The sequence below is a fragment of the Ooceraea biroi genome, chromosome 2 (genome assembly GCF_003672135.1).
Source record: "Ooceraea biroi isolate clonal line C1 chromosome 2, Obir_v5.4, whole genome shotgun sequence".
Taxonomy (NCBI): Eukaryota; Metazoa; Arthropoda; class Insecta; order Hymenoptera; family Formicidae; genus Ooceraea; species Ooceraea biroi.
The window spans coordinates 14,644,717-14,661,932 of record NC_039507.1 but is presented as its reverse complement, the minus strand read 5'-3'; the positions used below and the strand labels follow the sequence as shown (position 1 = coordinate 14,661,932).

The 17,216-nt window shown below is 44.4% G+C and overlaps 1 protein-coding gene and 1 long non-coding RNA gene across 5 annotated transcripts in view; both read right to left on the bottom strand.

The window, feature by feature from the left end:
- LOC105284017 (kin of IRRE-like protein 2) overlaps window positions 1-17,216 on the bottom strand; it is a 238,108-nt gene that overhangs the window by 169,867 nt on the left and 51,025 nt on the right. The window lies entirely within an intron of this gene.
- On the bottom strand, window positions 1,884-10,623 carry LOC105284015. Its single transcript, XR_894794.2, has 2 exons — window positions 8,685-10,623; window positions 1,884-7,963 (listed from the first exon to the last, which is right to left on the bottom strand). It is a non-coding gene; the product is annotated as an uncharacterized LOC105284015 (long non-coding RNA).

Below are 17,216 nucleotides of genomic sequence, written 5' to 3'. Positions count from 1 at the left end.
AAATATGCAACTGAAACTTGCAGAAGCTTTGAAAGCACCACTGCTGTGGAACGTATTGCCATGTATTTTCCATTACAAAGTTTCTCCACGCGCGTGTGCGCGCACGCCGGAATTGCTTAATTTATGGTGAGCGCGCTATGCCTGGCGCTTTGTTAACGTATTAGAGTGTTTGTTAGAAAGTGCGTTCGATACATGAGCGAGTAAAGCGGACTGGATTAACTAACAATGAAATTCCGCGCGTTGTTGGTGAATACGCGCCGTATTTTCGCGAGATAAACAGAGCCGCGAATTTACTTTCACTCGCATAATCAGAGCGGAGGGAGGAGCCGCGGGGAAGAGGACCCCGCGTGTTTAATTTTCAAAATTCCGCACTGCTATCGAGATTAAAATTAACAGACGCAGTCTTTCCATCCCAGCTCGATAACTCAATAACAGAAGAGACAATTAAAATGATAATATCGCGCTACCGAATTCTGCGCGAGGATATCAACAATCCGTAGCAAGTATTTAATTATTAGGAGTGTGATTTAGTTTTGAGGGTTTTGCAACAGATGGCTGTAGTGTCAGTTTGTTCCAATAGCTGTTTCCGATAACTGTTCTTTCTTACAGTCTTGACATTATCCATGACATTTAGTAACATTATAGCAATAGATGCAATAACAGTCGTGTTTATATCATCGTAAAAATGCAACTTCCGAAAGCTCTTTAGCATTTTCGACATGCGTTGCTTTTGTTTTTTAATCAAAACAAAACTGCCGCTGACGGTTATAGAATTCTTGTGGAAACTTATGGTGATTCTGCCCCATCAATTAAGACGTGTAAATACTGGTTTAGACGCTTTAAAAGTGGTCATACTGATGTGAAGGACAAAGAACGCTCGGGACAACGAAGAAAGCTTGAAAATGCAGATTTGCAAGCATTATTGCACGAAAATCCAACACGATCCACTTCAGAACTTGCCAGAGCATTAAATGTTGATCGTACAACAGTTACCAAACATTTACATGAAATGGGAAAAATTCAGAAAGAAGGGAAATGGGTTCGACATCAATTATCGGAAAGTGCCATTGCGAACCGGTTGAACATTTGCATTTCGTTGATCGCCAGGCAAAACAAGAAGAGTCTTTTGTCTCGGATTGTTACTGGGGATGAAAAGTGGATCTATCTTGATAATCCGAAACGCAGAAAATCATGGGTGGATCCAGGCGAACCATCAACATCCACTCCGAGACGCAATATTCACGGTTGAAAAGTAATGCTCTGTATTTGGTGGGATAGTAGACTATAAGCTGTTAAATCCGCATGAGACTGTCACGGCTGATCGTTATCGACACGAATTGTACAAGTTGAAGCAAGCATTGGACCAAAAACGACCACCAATTGCGAGTAAACGACGAAAAGTGATTCTTCTTCATGACAACGCTCCTCGACCTGACGTTGCGTTATCAGTGAAAGAAACACTATTAGAGCTCGAATGGCAAGTCTTACCGCACCCCGCGTATTCTCCGGACATTGCTCCATGCGATTATTATTTGTTCCAGTCGATGCAACACGCTTTAGAGGATACACACTTTGATAATTTGGAAGAAGTGCGAAAATTCGTCGACGAATGGATCAACTGAAAAGAAGAGTGATTTTATCGTGGTGGAATCCATCTCTTGCCAGAAAGATGGGAAAAAGTTATAGAAAACGAAGGAAAATATTTTGATTAAGGTATTCATTCATTATCATATTTAAATACATGCATTTTTGAGCAAAAAAAACCCTCAAAACTAAATCACACCCCTAATAGTATACCATGTGGATATTGATTTCTTCCGTCCTCGCTCATATGAAAACACGCAGATGTGTACCGAATCATTTTTTTTTAACAATCATTTTAATTTTCGAGTGAAATTGCAATTTCGAAGTACTTGATTTACATTATATCCAATCAGAAAATCAGATTAACGCGACCGCTCCCCAATTTCACGTTATTAAGGGTAGGATTGTGTAAAAATGTAAATTGCTCGCACTAAATTTATCAGTTCGTTTGCATGAAGGGAACCGCGATTGCTTCACCGTTTATTGTTTCCTTCGCGGAGCGACGAAATTTTTCGAGACGGAGACAGGCGGAACTTTTCGCGAACGCAATCACGGCTGTTTCCGCGAGCGTCACGCAATGACGAGCATGTAAACGCCGATCCCGACACGAGGGGAATCATACTTGACGACACCTCGGCGATCGGAAGTCGTCGCGAAACTACGGCTTCTCATCCCGGCGCACCATGTGCTCTTCTCACGATTTAATACTTCTGCTCGTGAAAAAGATGCGAGAAAGCGACGCCGCGAGGCTCTCTTTTGCCATCGATCGGCCGCGCGCACCCTTTATGTCCGGTCCCTTTCGGTGGCTTCTCCCCCACGGAAGAAAGCTCGGCTTAAGTGGTAAATCTTGTCCGCACGATGACGACGAGAACGACGAGGACGAAAACGACGACCAGGGGACTGCGCCGGTGTTAGTGAGACGACTCCCGGTTGACTAAAGTTGATAGCGGTCGCGCGCAAGCTTCGGAAGCGGAGTTCCTGAAGTTTCGTCGTGGCACGGTACATCTCGATCGAATTCTGTGCTCCGCCACTTGCCGCTCTTTGGCACGTATACGTGCATGCACGTACACACTTACGCGCATACGGTGATAATGCGTTCGCGCGCGATTCGTTCACACCAGTAAGGACCAGGTCGGTATGCGACGTAAAGCTGCAGTCGTGAAACGATATACGACAACGACGGGCGGCACCTTCGTAGACGTGCGTACGTGTGAGCCAACAGGCAAGGCAAGGCAAGGTAGAGCAAGGCAAGGCAAGGCAGGCAGAAAGAGGATGCGCCTGTAACGGGCGTGCAGCATGTGGCACATAAGGCCGGGACCACGGATACATAATGCAAACAGTTTGGGCCAAGCCCCGGTCACAAGTTTAACTTAGTTTGCTACATAGGGTGCAGGGTAATTGCATTTACTCTGACGTCTGTAGGTTCTCGCCGCGCGCGATTCCGACCTACCTACTACCTATCCCCCCGACTGCGCGCCGTTCACCATCCCCTGCACCCCCTCGGCCCCTCCGCCATCGGTTCGTCCGCCTCGCGCGCAACCACCTCCGTCACCTACCACCGTGCTTTCCAGGACGTTCTGCTGCGAGAGGACAGGAACGAGGGAGAAAGAGGATCCGCAGCGAAGAGGAGAGGAGAGAGAGAAGGTGGGGGAAGGGAGAGAGCTCAACTGCTGCCGCGAGCCGTAAATGAAGATTCCCAAAACTACATCCGCTGTTCGGGTCAGCCAACTGCCGCGGACAGTTTTGCGAGGTCGCCCGCCCGCTCGCTCGTTTGCGCGCGCTTTCCGGCCTTCGTTATTGGTTCTAAGGCCCGCGTCGAAGCCAGGCTCTACGTACGTACGACGAGTTATTGGCGCTGTGACCACGAGCATCGGCGACAGTCGCGTGCGCGACTCGATTTCCATTTGATCGTACGACTACAATCGAACACGGAATGCGAATGTAAATCATCGCCCCTGAGTCTTATCGCTCGCCCATGTATTCGCGTATAAATTTCCCATGACGGCCGGTACACGGCAGCCAGCAAATGGACGCTACGAGTGATCCCAGGCAGATTCAGGGATATCCATTTACTAGTCCAAGTTCTTTTGTCTGTCCGGCGAGAGCAGAAAAAAGAAATTACGAAACGAAATGTTTTGTGAAAATTATCAACTGAGACCTTACGTCTTGAATTAAATTAAGCGTTTAGGTAGCACTCTTAATCTCTGAAATAAAAATTTTAATTCGAAAATTGGGTAAAATCGCGTTGCATAGAGTCAAACAGGAAACTCTAATAAGGATGTTTTCGGAAAGTGACAATGACATTTGGCGTAGCAATACGTACTTATTTTTGCGAAATGGAAACTTAATTTGATGCCCGATCATCATCAGAATTCGATCATCGTTGATATTTAATAATTCCCGCTATGTGCCGAAAACGTAGCACAACTGCAACTACAACGACCGAGCAACGAACCTAGATAGCTCCAAAATTCCAGACCGTCAGTGTGGTTTCGGCCGACTGTCATGGATAGTTTCGGAAGACTATATACTCTGGCAGATACATATTCTGCGGCAGCAGAAGTTGGTTATTAGTTCTAACATTTGTATCGAGCTCGCGCGCTCACGTATTCTTGGCCAGTATACTCGAAGCGAGTGCAATTAGGGCGTTATCATGAATGTCCACCAAGTGTTCAGATTCTCGGTTTCACACGCGAAGCTTTTCGATCATGGATGAAATTGCCGACGAATAAATCGCGTGACAATTACGTAATTATACAAAAATTATATGCAATAAAGTCAAACAGCTAATTTAATAAGTTACATTTTCTTTCTCTTTCTTTCGGAGAGAGCAACAACTTCAGGCCGTTAGTAATACGAGTGTAATATAGTTTTGTAATATTCAGCACCTGCTACTTTTAGAACATTTTCCGAGCACTTGGGAGCATCTTGGGATCAGTATCGGATGTGATATGGACCACGATATATGTAGATTTTTATCAGCGAAAATAATTAATTCTGCAATACGAAGGCTTGACTTGCTTATTTTCGCAATGTGAAATAGAAAATAATGCAGAGTAAAGTCGAATATAAATTTTATTCATTTACTTATTTATCGAACATTTTTGTAACATTTCTGTGGAATAAATCGATATTTCAAATTCTTTTCTCATCTTGCAAGCAAATATTGGAAACTACAATTTCGGAGTTAGAAAAATTATATCTTACCTACATATCGCTCTATTTATTCTACAACTTTAGTACCAACTATGTGACACCCCCAAATGTAAATTTAAACTGATCCTAATCTGATATTTGCAGATGATCATCGCATAAAGCCGCTTCGACAACGAATCCACCGCGTTCCTCGCAAGCCAAACGAATCATGATTGAAACGCAGTTGCGATAACGGAAAACTTAAAATCAAGGGAGGTCACTTGGCAGTGCGCGCGCGTGGGCGTGGGCTTGATAAAGGACAAATTTTTTGGCACTGCCAAATCGTAAAATCGGGCTGTGTTTGAGCGCGTGCGCGTACATTGCATATAAAATAAATACTGGACGCACGTGCCGCGGTGATGGGCCGTAAAGTTCGTTCTGGAAGGCATGTAATTTCGTTCGGTCAGCCCGGCGCGACCATCGGTATCGCGTATCGCATCGCGTAACGCATCGTAATCCGTTATATTACATGGGGTGTATATGCCCGTATATGTCCGTCCATTCGGCGGTGCCGTGTAAACTGTCCGACGATGACACACTGCCCCTGTCAAATTCAGAGATTCTGTGGACAGAAAGAGAAGAGAGGGGCACGAGAGGGAAAGAGGGAAAAGGGTAAAGGACGAAAAATAAATTTAAAAAAACGAGGTCAGCAGCCAGCGGCTGATCCCAGAGGCGAGCAATTAAAAACAGGAAGAGAGAGCGAGAGAGAGAGAGAGAGAGATCGACGTTCGTTGTTCCGGCGTTGACGCAAAAGTGTGCTGCTGATTTTTATTAAAAGCTACAGCGGACGCTGGGGCTGACGACGCGCTTGTTAATTCGCAAATTACCCGCGCGCCCCTCTTGCTCCCTCTTAAGCCGGGGAAACTGGGTGTTCCACCGAGGTTGCCATTTCGCTCGTTCATCTCGTTCATACGTTTCAATTTGCATAAAAAATGCCGAAACGCATAACACGCCCGTGTAGCCAACGCGATTTCTTTTTATATTCCAAGTGACTAAATTTGAATACAAAAACACCGCTGCGGCGTTGAGGGCCGGAAGATACCGGTCCGCGATACGTTGACCGGAAATCCACCGAGCGCGCACGCCCGCGCGCGCATACTGGGCGTTAAATACGAATTGCGGAATAATCTGGCCGGCTTCTCTCTGTGCGCGAAGCACGCGGCTTTTCCGGGGACAATTGTACAATTTGGCTCGGTAAAGAATGCGCCGCTACTTAGCTAGTTAAAGCATACATGTCGACGGCAGTCGGGTACGGGGAGCGCATTATCCGGAGAAAATGGGAGGGCCAAAACACAGGTCGGTACCTCGCGCGGCACTTCAAGCTCGAGCACGGTGGCGGGTGGCTTCCGACCCGTCAAGGGGTTAAAGCTCTTAGTCTTGCTACTGGATTAAAGCCCTTAACCGTAATAACCTTACCCGCGTACGACACTGTCAACGGTAGTCAGGAACAAGCCCGGGAACCCGCGATAGACAGAAAGCACGCTCGATTGCGGACTCGGGAGCATGATCGAACGCGAGGGAAGCGGGCTTCGAGAGGAACGGGGCTTCCGTTACCGCGATTTTGTTCGCGATTCGGTCGACGAACACGCGCGCGCGCGGAATTACGGAAACACGGCGAGCATACGCTACCGATTTCCGTGAAGGAAACGCAAATGCGCCGCGCACAAAGGCCACCCCAAACTCCCGCCGTCGCCTTTGTGCGCTCGCGCGAACGCGCGTTCGGCAAACAAACAAACGCTGACGCACTCGGCTCGAGCCGATCGATGCATAAAATACGAGAACGGAGGGTGGCAAGCGCGCGCGAAATTTTCATCAAATTACCCCTTATGTTTTTACTGAAAATTCGCGACGATCCTAACGCCAGTGCCCAACGTCGACGGCGAAACCTTCTGCCCGGGAGAGGTAAATATTTGCGCGTAGAAATTCGAACGTATTTGTACAATCCGGAAATTTTCGCGACCACATCGAGCGCAAATCATCTTCCTCTCTTTTTTTCATTTTATTTGATGAATGTTACACGGAAATGATTAAAGCGCACGATTAACCGTCATGTGTCACGCATGAATTATTTATTAAAATAAAACAGTCCGCGCTCGGCTTGGAGATCGGGGTGAAAAGTCGATAATTCAATTTTCCATTTTCAATGGATTACGTCGCCTTCGCTGCGAGAGGCTTTCATAGCTCGAAGCTGGCAGACGCGAAGCGACAAAAGCCTGGAAGCCTTTCTTTGTTCGGAAGAGTTCGCAGTTTGCGCCAGGTTCCATTTGATATTTCGATAATTTCCGACTCGCAGCCGCTCCTCTGCGAAGTTGCGAGCAGAGGGGTGTCGCATTTCTCCGTGCGGCTGGTGCGAGATACGACGGCTTTCAAATGGCTGTTAAGATGTGCTATAGCGCGAGAATGCCAACGAACAGATGAACGCCGCTAATAATTTGCGAATTATAAAGGCTTTGCGTAATTGCGTCTGCCAATTTCATGTCAGCAGGTAAATCCGCAAAAGAAATCTGTCTGCAAAAGAAATTTCTCAGTACTTCTTTAATCCGCATTCCGCTATGTTCTTAATTGATATAAATCATGAGACACATCTGCGAGAACGTATTAGGTTGTACAATAATATATATTTGTCCTGTTTTTTTAGTATTTTTAATATACTGTATGTTACAACCTATATTTTTAAAAACATTAAAAAACAAATGCGTTTTTGACAGAACGTGAGCACGCGATACACAATCTCGAGAATTGCGGCACCACGCTGTTCTCCACGGACCGTTGAATCCGCAGAGTGCTCTCGGGAAGTTAAAAAAGCGCAAACTTGAGGCGTCGCAGTGAGCTCGTGAGCCAGTCCATCGACTGCGTCGTCGCGAAAAGCGCAAAGTATACCGTGCGCGCGATTTCATAAACTTCCATCGTCGCCGTCAAAGACTACTTCATTGAATAACGAGTTCGGGGATCCGCGTAACTTCTTCACCAAGTTCTATCGCGTTCTTACAGCATGTACATGCGCGCGCGCGCGCACACATGCTTCGACTGCGAACTTTTCCTCTGAAGACTTCCCGTCTGATCTTAGATGGCAAAAAAGAACGCATCGCTGTCGAAAAAGTTTATGACGTAACTTTGCCGTTGTAAATGCCGTCAAAATCTTGCATGATCTTGGTTTCCACTGAATTGGACGCGCGATTCTCGACTAAAAAAGTAAAAAACATATCAAAAAAATTCGAATAATTCGTCAGAGAGAATAATTTCTGATAAACAATTATGTGGCGTCAAGAGGAAGTTTATAATAAAAACAAGTATATGCGAGGGCAATAATAATGTAATTCGCTGGTGTAAGTGCAATAAATCCCAGAACAATATGTGACCGTGTTTCAATGGGGGCACGAAACCCATCTGCCGGATAACGATTATTGATACGTTACTCGATGCGACAGCAAAAATTCGAATGCAAAACTTTTGCAGCGCAACGCGTAATGCGCTCGATAGCGAGGTGGCTCTGTAATTCCGATATAATGCGGCACGCAATCTCGGCGTGCGCCCTTCATCGCGTGCTACCTCGCGGGATTTTATTAACTCTTTGAACAATTATTACTGGCGTATCACCGAAACATATGTGCAACTCCGTGAATGCCCAGGCCGAACAGAAAATAGAATGAAACTTTAACAAACGTTAGCGAACGCAGTTTGCGGTCGTAATTTAACGTGTGTTCAGCGCATAACTGTTGCTGCGCGCGTGGCTGCCGTTCTAGTTTCGAAATAATCACGCGGTCATGTTAACCGAAAACTTTTGACACAATTAAGCGACGCACAATCGATCGCTATAATTGCAACAGTTGGATAAGCGCGAAATGGATACGCGATGTGATATCCGTTCGCGTTCTAATGCGATATTTGACATAGTGTTTACATACGTAACAGCCCCGTTAGCTTTGCGTGTAGCTAGCATCCATTAATTTTCATCAGTGTTGAATCAGCTCCTGGTCCCTTTTCAATTCCAAAGGAAAGGAAGTAAGGAATCAATTAAATCGAACGGATTTAATTACGGACGTAAGACCATCCGCGGTAAAATCAATCCACAGGATAAGCCGATCGATCGCGTCGCTCGCTCGAATTCTTATTCGTGTGGATCAATATTTCCACCGTTGCGCGACAATCGCACGAATTAACCGCTTCGTCCGAGCAAATCAGAATCTCGATTAAGCGCAATTCGATTTCGCACAATAACAATAATCACTCGGCCGACGCGCCTGCCAAAACGCAAGCTGGTAATTCCATTCTTCGCAGAGCGGAATGAAATTTTGATCTGTGCCACGCGTCAATATTTCACACGTGACGCAAAAGCAACAGAAGTCATCCCACGTTCCAAATACGGCATAAAACCCGCCTGCGATGCTTGTTCCGATACGACTACGCCGCGATTATTACGAGCCGTGATTTTATAACTTCGACGTGATTGCTCAATTCAATTAAACCGACCGTCATTGTAGATTAAATCCCTCGTATCGGGGGCGCGCGGTACGTTGAACTGCTCGTAATTATTAAATGAAACTCTGGCCTCCTTTCCGCGATCGTGTCCCTTCGGCGATAAAAGCCATTCAACCAGCCCCGTAGAGGGAAGAGAGCGCTGGGAATCTCTTTCGAGCGCTCATTCCATTTACAACGTTTCGCGTCCTTACGCTCCTTCGCTATTTGCAAAGTCGAGCAGAGAGATTTTTATACGTTCATTGATTAAGCCTGCCTCACGCGCAGTCATTATTAACGTTCGCGCGGAGCTGTTAATTTACACTGTCGTATATTTTGAATACAATTCACACGCGCGCGATTAACTACTTTGCCCCACTTGTCTTAAGTGCAATTCACTTGGCAGAATTTATTCTGCTCGCGCACTTGCATGATTCTATAATGCATACCGCTTTGATCGCTTAATTCGCATACGTTTCGCGGATCTTGTAAGATGTAATCGCTGTTCAACGAGAATAATCCATACGACGTGAGATACAAAAGGTAGAACCGAGGACAATATCAGCGGGTGCAATTGACTCCCCGTTCTCTCTCAGTCGCGCGCATTTATGGCGGAAATTGCGTATATATCTATATCGCGTCGTCAGCGAGGAGCAGGAGTCTCGGTAATGCTACGTCTTATCGATGCCATTCTACCACAATTATTGAGGTTCTGATAGAACCGCTCTTGCCGCACAATGCACTCGCATAGCTCCTACATCGGGTAAACCATCGCGCCCGAGACGCGGCGGATTGGCAGGAATTGTCGAGGGCAATTGGATCGGTCGGAATTGCTGGAAATACCTGCGAATCACGGAGGCCGGAAAAAAAACGCGGCAGTTATACGGATCTATCATAATTCACGTGCGTGGACAGCGCGCGGAAAGTCGGGGTGCAATACGTCAAAAGAGCATCACACTTGACCTGACCTGCGGGGTTGCGCATCGAAATTGGGTCGGTATCGGCAAACGGGGAACAACGGGAAACAACGGGGCGCCACGGCAAATTCGCCATATTCGCCCACCGCCATCGACATACACGTGATGTGTATGTCGCCGTAATTTGACCTCCTTAGGTCTGTTCCATGTGTGCCCGTTTCTCCACTGGGTCAATAGGTGTTTGTGTGCTTGAACATGTACAGAGGGCTCCTGAAATGTGAAATTGTACCGACGCATTCAATAGATCGCATCGACGCAGTGGTGTCGCGCAAATACAGGTCCGCGAACGCGTTCTTTTCGCAAACATTAATAATTGTGCGTTAGCAGTGTGTGATTCAGCACAGAATATACCTCGCCAAAGTTTAGCCAAACGTTTTAGGAACGTCGTGTATATATATACAGGGTGTCCCATTTTATATTTGTCAGTAAAATATTTCGATACGACGTCGTTTCAGAGAAAAATGTTTCAGACAAAAGTTATATGGCTTCGAGGGGGCAAGATGATGATATTCTCAATTTAATTGTAGATGGCGCCACTTTCGAGATTTCATCATAGCGGCCATTTTTTTAAATGGAAGTCGATTTTTCTCTCTAAGTGAAAGTTGTAGCTGATAATGAGACGAATACAACGGTTTTTTGTTTTTTAAAATTGGACCATTCAGTGAGTTACAGCGTTCCAAAGTATACTGTTTTATAATTTAAGTATACACATAAACTAAATCTTGTATCGAAAAATTTATAGTAAATCAAGCACCCCAATTGTGAGAGGCAAGGGGACTCACATTAAACAAGCACCCCAATTGTAAGAGGCAAGGGGACTCACATTAAACAAGCACCCCAATTGTAAGAGGCAAGGGGACTCACATTAATAAAGCACCCCGAAGGGAACAGAAACCTACTACGTCCACGCCGTTGTTCCTGGGTAGCGCTAAAAGTAGGATAGTTGATAGAACGGTACACTTTGGGTAATGCAAATGCCGGCAGTATTGTAACTTGTAGTTCTCATAACTCGAATAATATTTAACGAAAAAATACTTTATTATAGTGTTTTGAAAAGCTCTCGAGGTAAGCTACAAGACTGTATAATGAGAAATAAAGAGATCCATTAAAAAAAAAGTTAACCTTCACATAAACCTTGACAGGTGCACCCAAGGTCAAATCAGTGGCAGCATCTTATGTCCCCCTTGAAGTCATAACACTTTTGTAAGAAACATTTTTCGATACAAGATTTGGTTTATGTGTATACTTAAATTATAAAACAGTATACTTTGGAACGCTGTAACCTACTGAAAAATGGTCCAATTTCAAAGAACAAAAAACCGTTGTATTCGTCTCATTATCAGCTACAACTTTCACTTAGAGAGAAAAATCGACTTCCGTTTAAAAAATGGCCGCCATGATGAAATCTCGAAAGTGGCGCCATCTACAATTAAATCGAGAATATCATCATCTTGCCCCCTCGAAGCCATATAACTTTTGTCTGAAACATTTTTCTCTGAAACGACGTCGTATCGAAATATTTTACTGACAAATATAAAATGGGACACCCTGTATATATATATATATATATATATACATATATAATATGTACGTGTGTGCGCATACCTCGTGCTCAATGCGCCTATTCAACCTATTACGAGCGGCTCACGACGCGATCGGCAAAATGAACACGATCGCGCAATTTGCGATATAAACCATTCAGAATACGTTGTACAATACACGGTCAATAGCGCGGTGGGTAGTTCCAAAGCGTAAATATGGACAGATCTGCGGCTCCAACTTCTGCCTCGGTCGCGGGATAGCACCCCTTAACGTATCCCGACCCCCATTGTACTCATAGATGGATATTTCGTATAGTGACCTGATCACGACTCCCGGGGCGTCAATAAACGGAATATTAATTAATCTCGTTCGCGCGGTGACGATTCTGACGAATCGACTCGCGCATATCCCAGCGGTGACGTTATTAAGCTGGCTCTTTCGAAAGCATTTTCTTTCAAAATATTCCGCGGCGTTAAAAAGTCGACTGAAACACGTGCAACATTAATCTTTGATTCCAATGCGAGGATACAAATGCATTCTCCACTGGTCTTCTCGCTATGCCGGTATTTTTGACCCCATTAAATATACATACAAACGATCGAGTCAGATGTATTAGTCTTGGCACTGATGCGTATAACCCGTAAACTAACCAAATATTTTGTTAAACGGAATATTGCTCTACCGTAACGCGCGCTGCATAATTTGGCACAGCCGGTATGTTATTATATCCGGCAGCTATTAAAGGGTTAATGTCCTAAATGAACGTCAAGTGGGCGATATTGCAGGATATGCGGTCAGTATCCGTTTAATATCCAGCTAATCGAGAAGTCAAAACCACGATTTCTCCTGTTATTTCCACGCTACCCCGATATATATTTTACATACTCTCATATCTTGTTATTAAATGAAAATATAACACAACGCCTGCAAAAACAATCCTCGCGTAATACATGCAAAATAATTGCACTTGTATTAGTCACACACTCGAGAGATCTGTTTATAAATTATTACAAATTAAACAAATAATTCCTCCTCATTTCCTAATTGTTTTTATACACACTGCCTCTTGTGTCTCCCGTATATATACATGTATAATTACCGCAAAATAATTTCAGATATAAATTAAAGCCGTCAATAAAAGGTAGAAATTGATAATATCTGATCACTCCAACTATAAATCAGCTATATTTTATCACACAGTTGATACCTTTATTCACGCGTCTCGAATCGCCACGTCCAAGACGAATTGGCGACTACGAGGGGTGGTTCGCGGCGTATTTCGCCCCACGGAGTTGGCGAATGCGCGGGGGGCGGCCACGCCGGTATAGTAAGCGCGTAGCGAATGACTGATATGTTGCTGTTGTCCATCAAATGAGCAACAAATAACGGGGCATTGTTTTACGGCGAGTGCACGCGTCGCAACGAGAGTTTGAGCTTCACAAACGGGAGGCAGCGACCGAGGACCGGTCGCAAGCGGACGGGGGACAACGAGAGGGATGAGGGCCGGGGAACTTTTCACGCTCGCGGAAACAATGCCAAGAGACGGGCGACAGCCGGTTTAATTAAACGCATCGTCAGCTCTGTATGGCAACGCTACGCCAACACTACGCGGTGTTACGCGCGCGCGCCGGTACTCGTATACGCGTGCATCGTGCGCGCACTCGTGCCGCGGCGGATTTTACGTGCAGGAACCCCACGCGGCCGCGCCCCTGCCGAGGGGATAGGTAGGATTGAAAGGATATATGTGGCGTATCGCGTGGAGATAGCAGTAGAGGTAAAGTGGACGAAACCAACCGGGTTGCTTCCGAACAAACCCCGAGGCGAGCGTAAAGCATTTAGATAAATACAGGTACGGCAGCTTAGACGAAGGTAAAAGGATAAGCGTGTACCACAACATTCTACTTTTCATTTCTAACATTTCTAATGATCCATCTCTAGATTTGCTTTGTGTAATTCGATATACTGTATTTCGCAGATTTCTAATTTTTCTCCGAGTGAGTAACAATGATTTTGAAATTAAAAATTTTTGCTTTCAAATGTATTACTATTATTAATTAGAAAACGTATTAGAAAACATTTTCAAATAAAAATTCGTTATAATATACATAGTTCTCTTTCTTTCTCTTCCTTTCGTCCATTAATTGTCTTGGGACCCTCATTGTGTTGCTTCAGCAAAGAACATTCATTTGCCATGCCATTTCCGTCTTTGATTGTATAATACACTATATAAACAACCATATAAATAAAAAGTGAGTCTTGCATAGAACACCTCAACCAATACCTCTAAATTCATTTTCTACATTACGACACTCTCATCTCACTGTAATAGTTTGCGGCAAAAATGTTAAGCTCACATCTTGGAATCTTGCAAATTGATTAGGTTTCCTTGATAGTATGATTTGCTCGCATGTACGATCAGATTGAAGTTTGATTCAAAGCAAGTACGAAGCAACTTAAGCAAACGAAGCATCGTAATATATACATATGCAATAATAATATTAATTAACAAATTTAATATAAAAATTTTATTGATAATTAATGCATTTAATATTAATTATTAAATCTTCTTTAGATATGTTATAAATATCTACGAAAATACAGTTATTAAATAAACACATAAATTGCATAACATATGTACAAATATCTGGAAAATCAAGTCAATATTGATAACTTTATAAACACCAACATGATTTTCTGTTTATACAGGACTTTGAAATCATCTCAGAATGCTTTTGAAGTTATTCGAAGCGTGCACGTGAATTTTATGTATGAGCACGTATATACAAGTGGATGAGCGCCTCAAAAAGGTACCAGGAAATTAAGTGGATCGCTTGATGTGTTGAATAATACAACGACGCTTTACGAAGAGGGATTCACGATAAAATATAAAATTATATTCAGGTTATCTAAGACATCAAATACATAATCTTTAATTTCATAAAATTATACGAGAGGATAAACTTTATTATATCGCATGAGCGCAAAATGTTTATTAAATTTTGCATCATATACGCAGAAATGCAATGTTTATAATTAAATAAATATTTAATTATAAACTTAATTAAAATATTATTATTTAATTATAATTAAATACATATTTAATTATAAACGCGTAACGAAGCAATTTTAAGATTAAATATTTTAGGATTAAATCCCCCCAACATAACTGTGTGATTTTTAAGAAAAAACGAGTGCGTAATATTAAAGTCTAAGGAGACAATTATAGTAATATGATTAATTAACTTAACGCAGTAAGGTGCAATGCTAATTCCAGATAGGTATTTAATCACACAATATCGACATAATTAATTAACTGCTATTACAGCGTTTGTCTTTTAGCACGATATTTATTGCATGCCCTCAAGCGCACGCGTATGTGAAACTTGTAACGGAGAACTAGGCAGACAAGCCGCAAAACCACCCCCTCTCCTCTGCGTAGTAAATTCGCTATGCCTAAAGCACCTTGGTTGCTTTACAAGCATCTTAGTTGCATAAGCATCTTAGTCGAAGCATCGATAACGAGAACAAGGCAAGTTAATCCGTATTAATGCGCGCTTAATTATAGATCAAAGTGCGATTATTGCATCGATGTGCCTCGCAAAGATCGCGACGAGTGCGCAATGAGACAAGAGAAAACATTTAACACAATACATAACAATATTGAAACATACAATTTAAATTTGCATTAATACAGAATTTATATCTGTTTTCGTGTAACGTCAATGATTCGCTGTGACACGACGATGCAACGAGAAGATCGTGAAATCATCGCGCGTTCCTTCCCTTCGTTCGTTTCCCCGTTACAGAAATAAAATATATAACGATAACGTTATCCCATAATCTCCCGCGATCGTTTGCAGGTCTCTGCCTCTTAATCCCACGCGTGTTCGCGTCGTCCGTTGCACGCCCGCGAGCTCCGTAACTTCTGTGCAGCCCTCCGCTGACCGGAGGTAAACTGCAGCCGGGGTTGGTCTCGCCAGCGGCGAGAGAGAGTAAACAAAATAAAAGAAAACAGAAAAGGGGAAAAGATCGCAAAATATATAGAAGCGTCGGCGGTGAGGAATGGAGCTAGAAAGCTTCGAAAAAGAGCATAACGAGGAAGCGCCGACCACAGAGAGCGGGGCTAGAAAAAGCGGAAATGCATCCTCATCTGCACGCGCGCAATTCCACGCGCATGCGGGTGCGCGCGCGAACATACGGCAGAGCCGCGATTACACATTCTTGGCTGCCGCACGGATGCTGATTAAATAATTAATGAATCACGCGCGATATTAAATTTGCGTTGTTCCTAGGAACGTGACGTTGCTTCTGCCCTCGCCTGTAGGATTTATAGATAGATGAATGGAATGGAAATGAAACCGGATTAAAATTAAAAGCTGAAATCTTGAAGGAGAGCACGGACGTAACAGTAACTGTTTTCTTGAGCGGGTGAGTCAGTAAACTTTGCGATGACGCAAAGAACGAAAGCGGAGTGTTAATTTAAATTCTGATTCGCGTTACGTAAAGGCAAAAGCAAACGTTCAGTGAGATCCGCGGCTATTCTCTCGATCGTTCGAGTTTTTTTTTCAACGAGCGGTTTTCAGCGGCTTTTCAGCGTTCTGCAAAGCTGATGCGTTCGAACCAGCTTGCTAATTCTGATGCCACCCGGTATACACGGTCACGTATGCCAGCACGTACGCTCGCATGCGCGCCTTTTTTCGCACGCTAGCCTCACACCTTGGCCGGGAACACACGTTGGCGAAATTTATTCGTCTGCACGGCCTCTTAAATCACGACCCTCTGGCCCGATCTCGCACCCTTTACGCGCGGCACTACATGCACCCACGTGCTCGCCCACGTAATCATCGCCACCACCACCACCACCACCACCATCAACGCTACCAGCGTCGTCGTTGTCGTCGGCATTTCCTTTTGGTCTCTTCAGCACCCCTTTATCGCCGATCCTTTCTCCAGCTCCGACCGGCACCTGCTGTTGCCGGGAATGGCAGTGCATATTTTATTTTCAGAACCGACCGCATTGACAATTTGCAGCAGCTTTATGTAAATGCACCGTCACGTACGCGCACGACCATCCCACGTTTTTCCCCACCACCCCAACGGGCAAAAGAGGGTTTCTCGGGCGGCGGGACGACCGAGAAGCAGCCGAGGATAAAAGGAGGGTGCCGGAGGGCGAAGGCCCAAGGTTTTGTCGGCGCCCGATCGCTCGGAAAAGTGCACTGCGGAACGCACTCTTCTTCTCGCGCATCCTCCGCGAGATGCGGCGCGGAACGCAACGAAAGAAGAGCCGCGAGCAAAGGTAGCTCTCGTTCTGTCTTCCTTTTTCTTTCTCTTTCTCTTTCCCTCTCGCAGCTGTATGCGCTGCATTTGCATGTGTCTAGATAGCTCGCTCTCGCAAAATACGCGAAAAAATAATATCGTATATATTGTTGTGTAAATGAATAAACGAATAAGATCCGTGTGTAG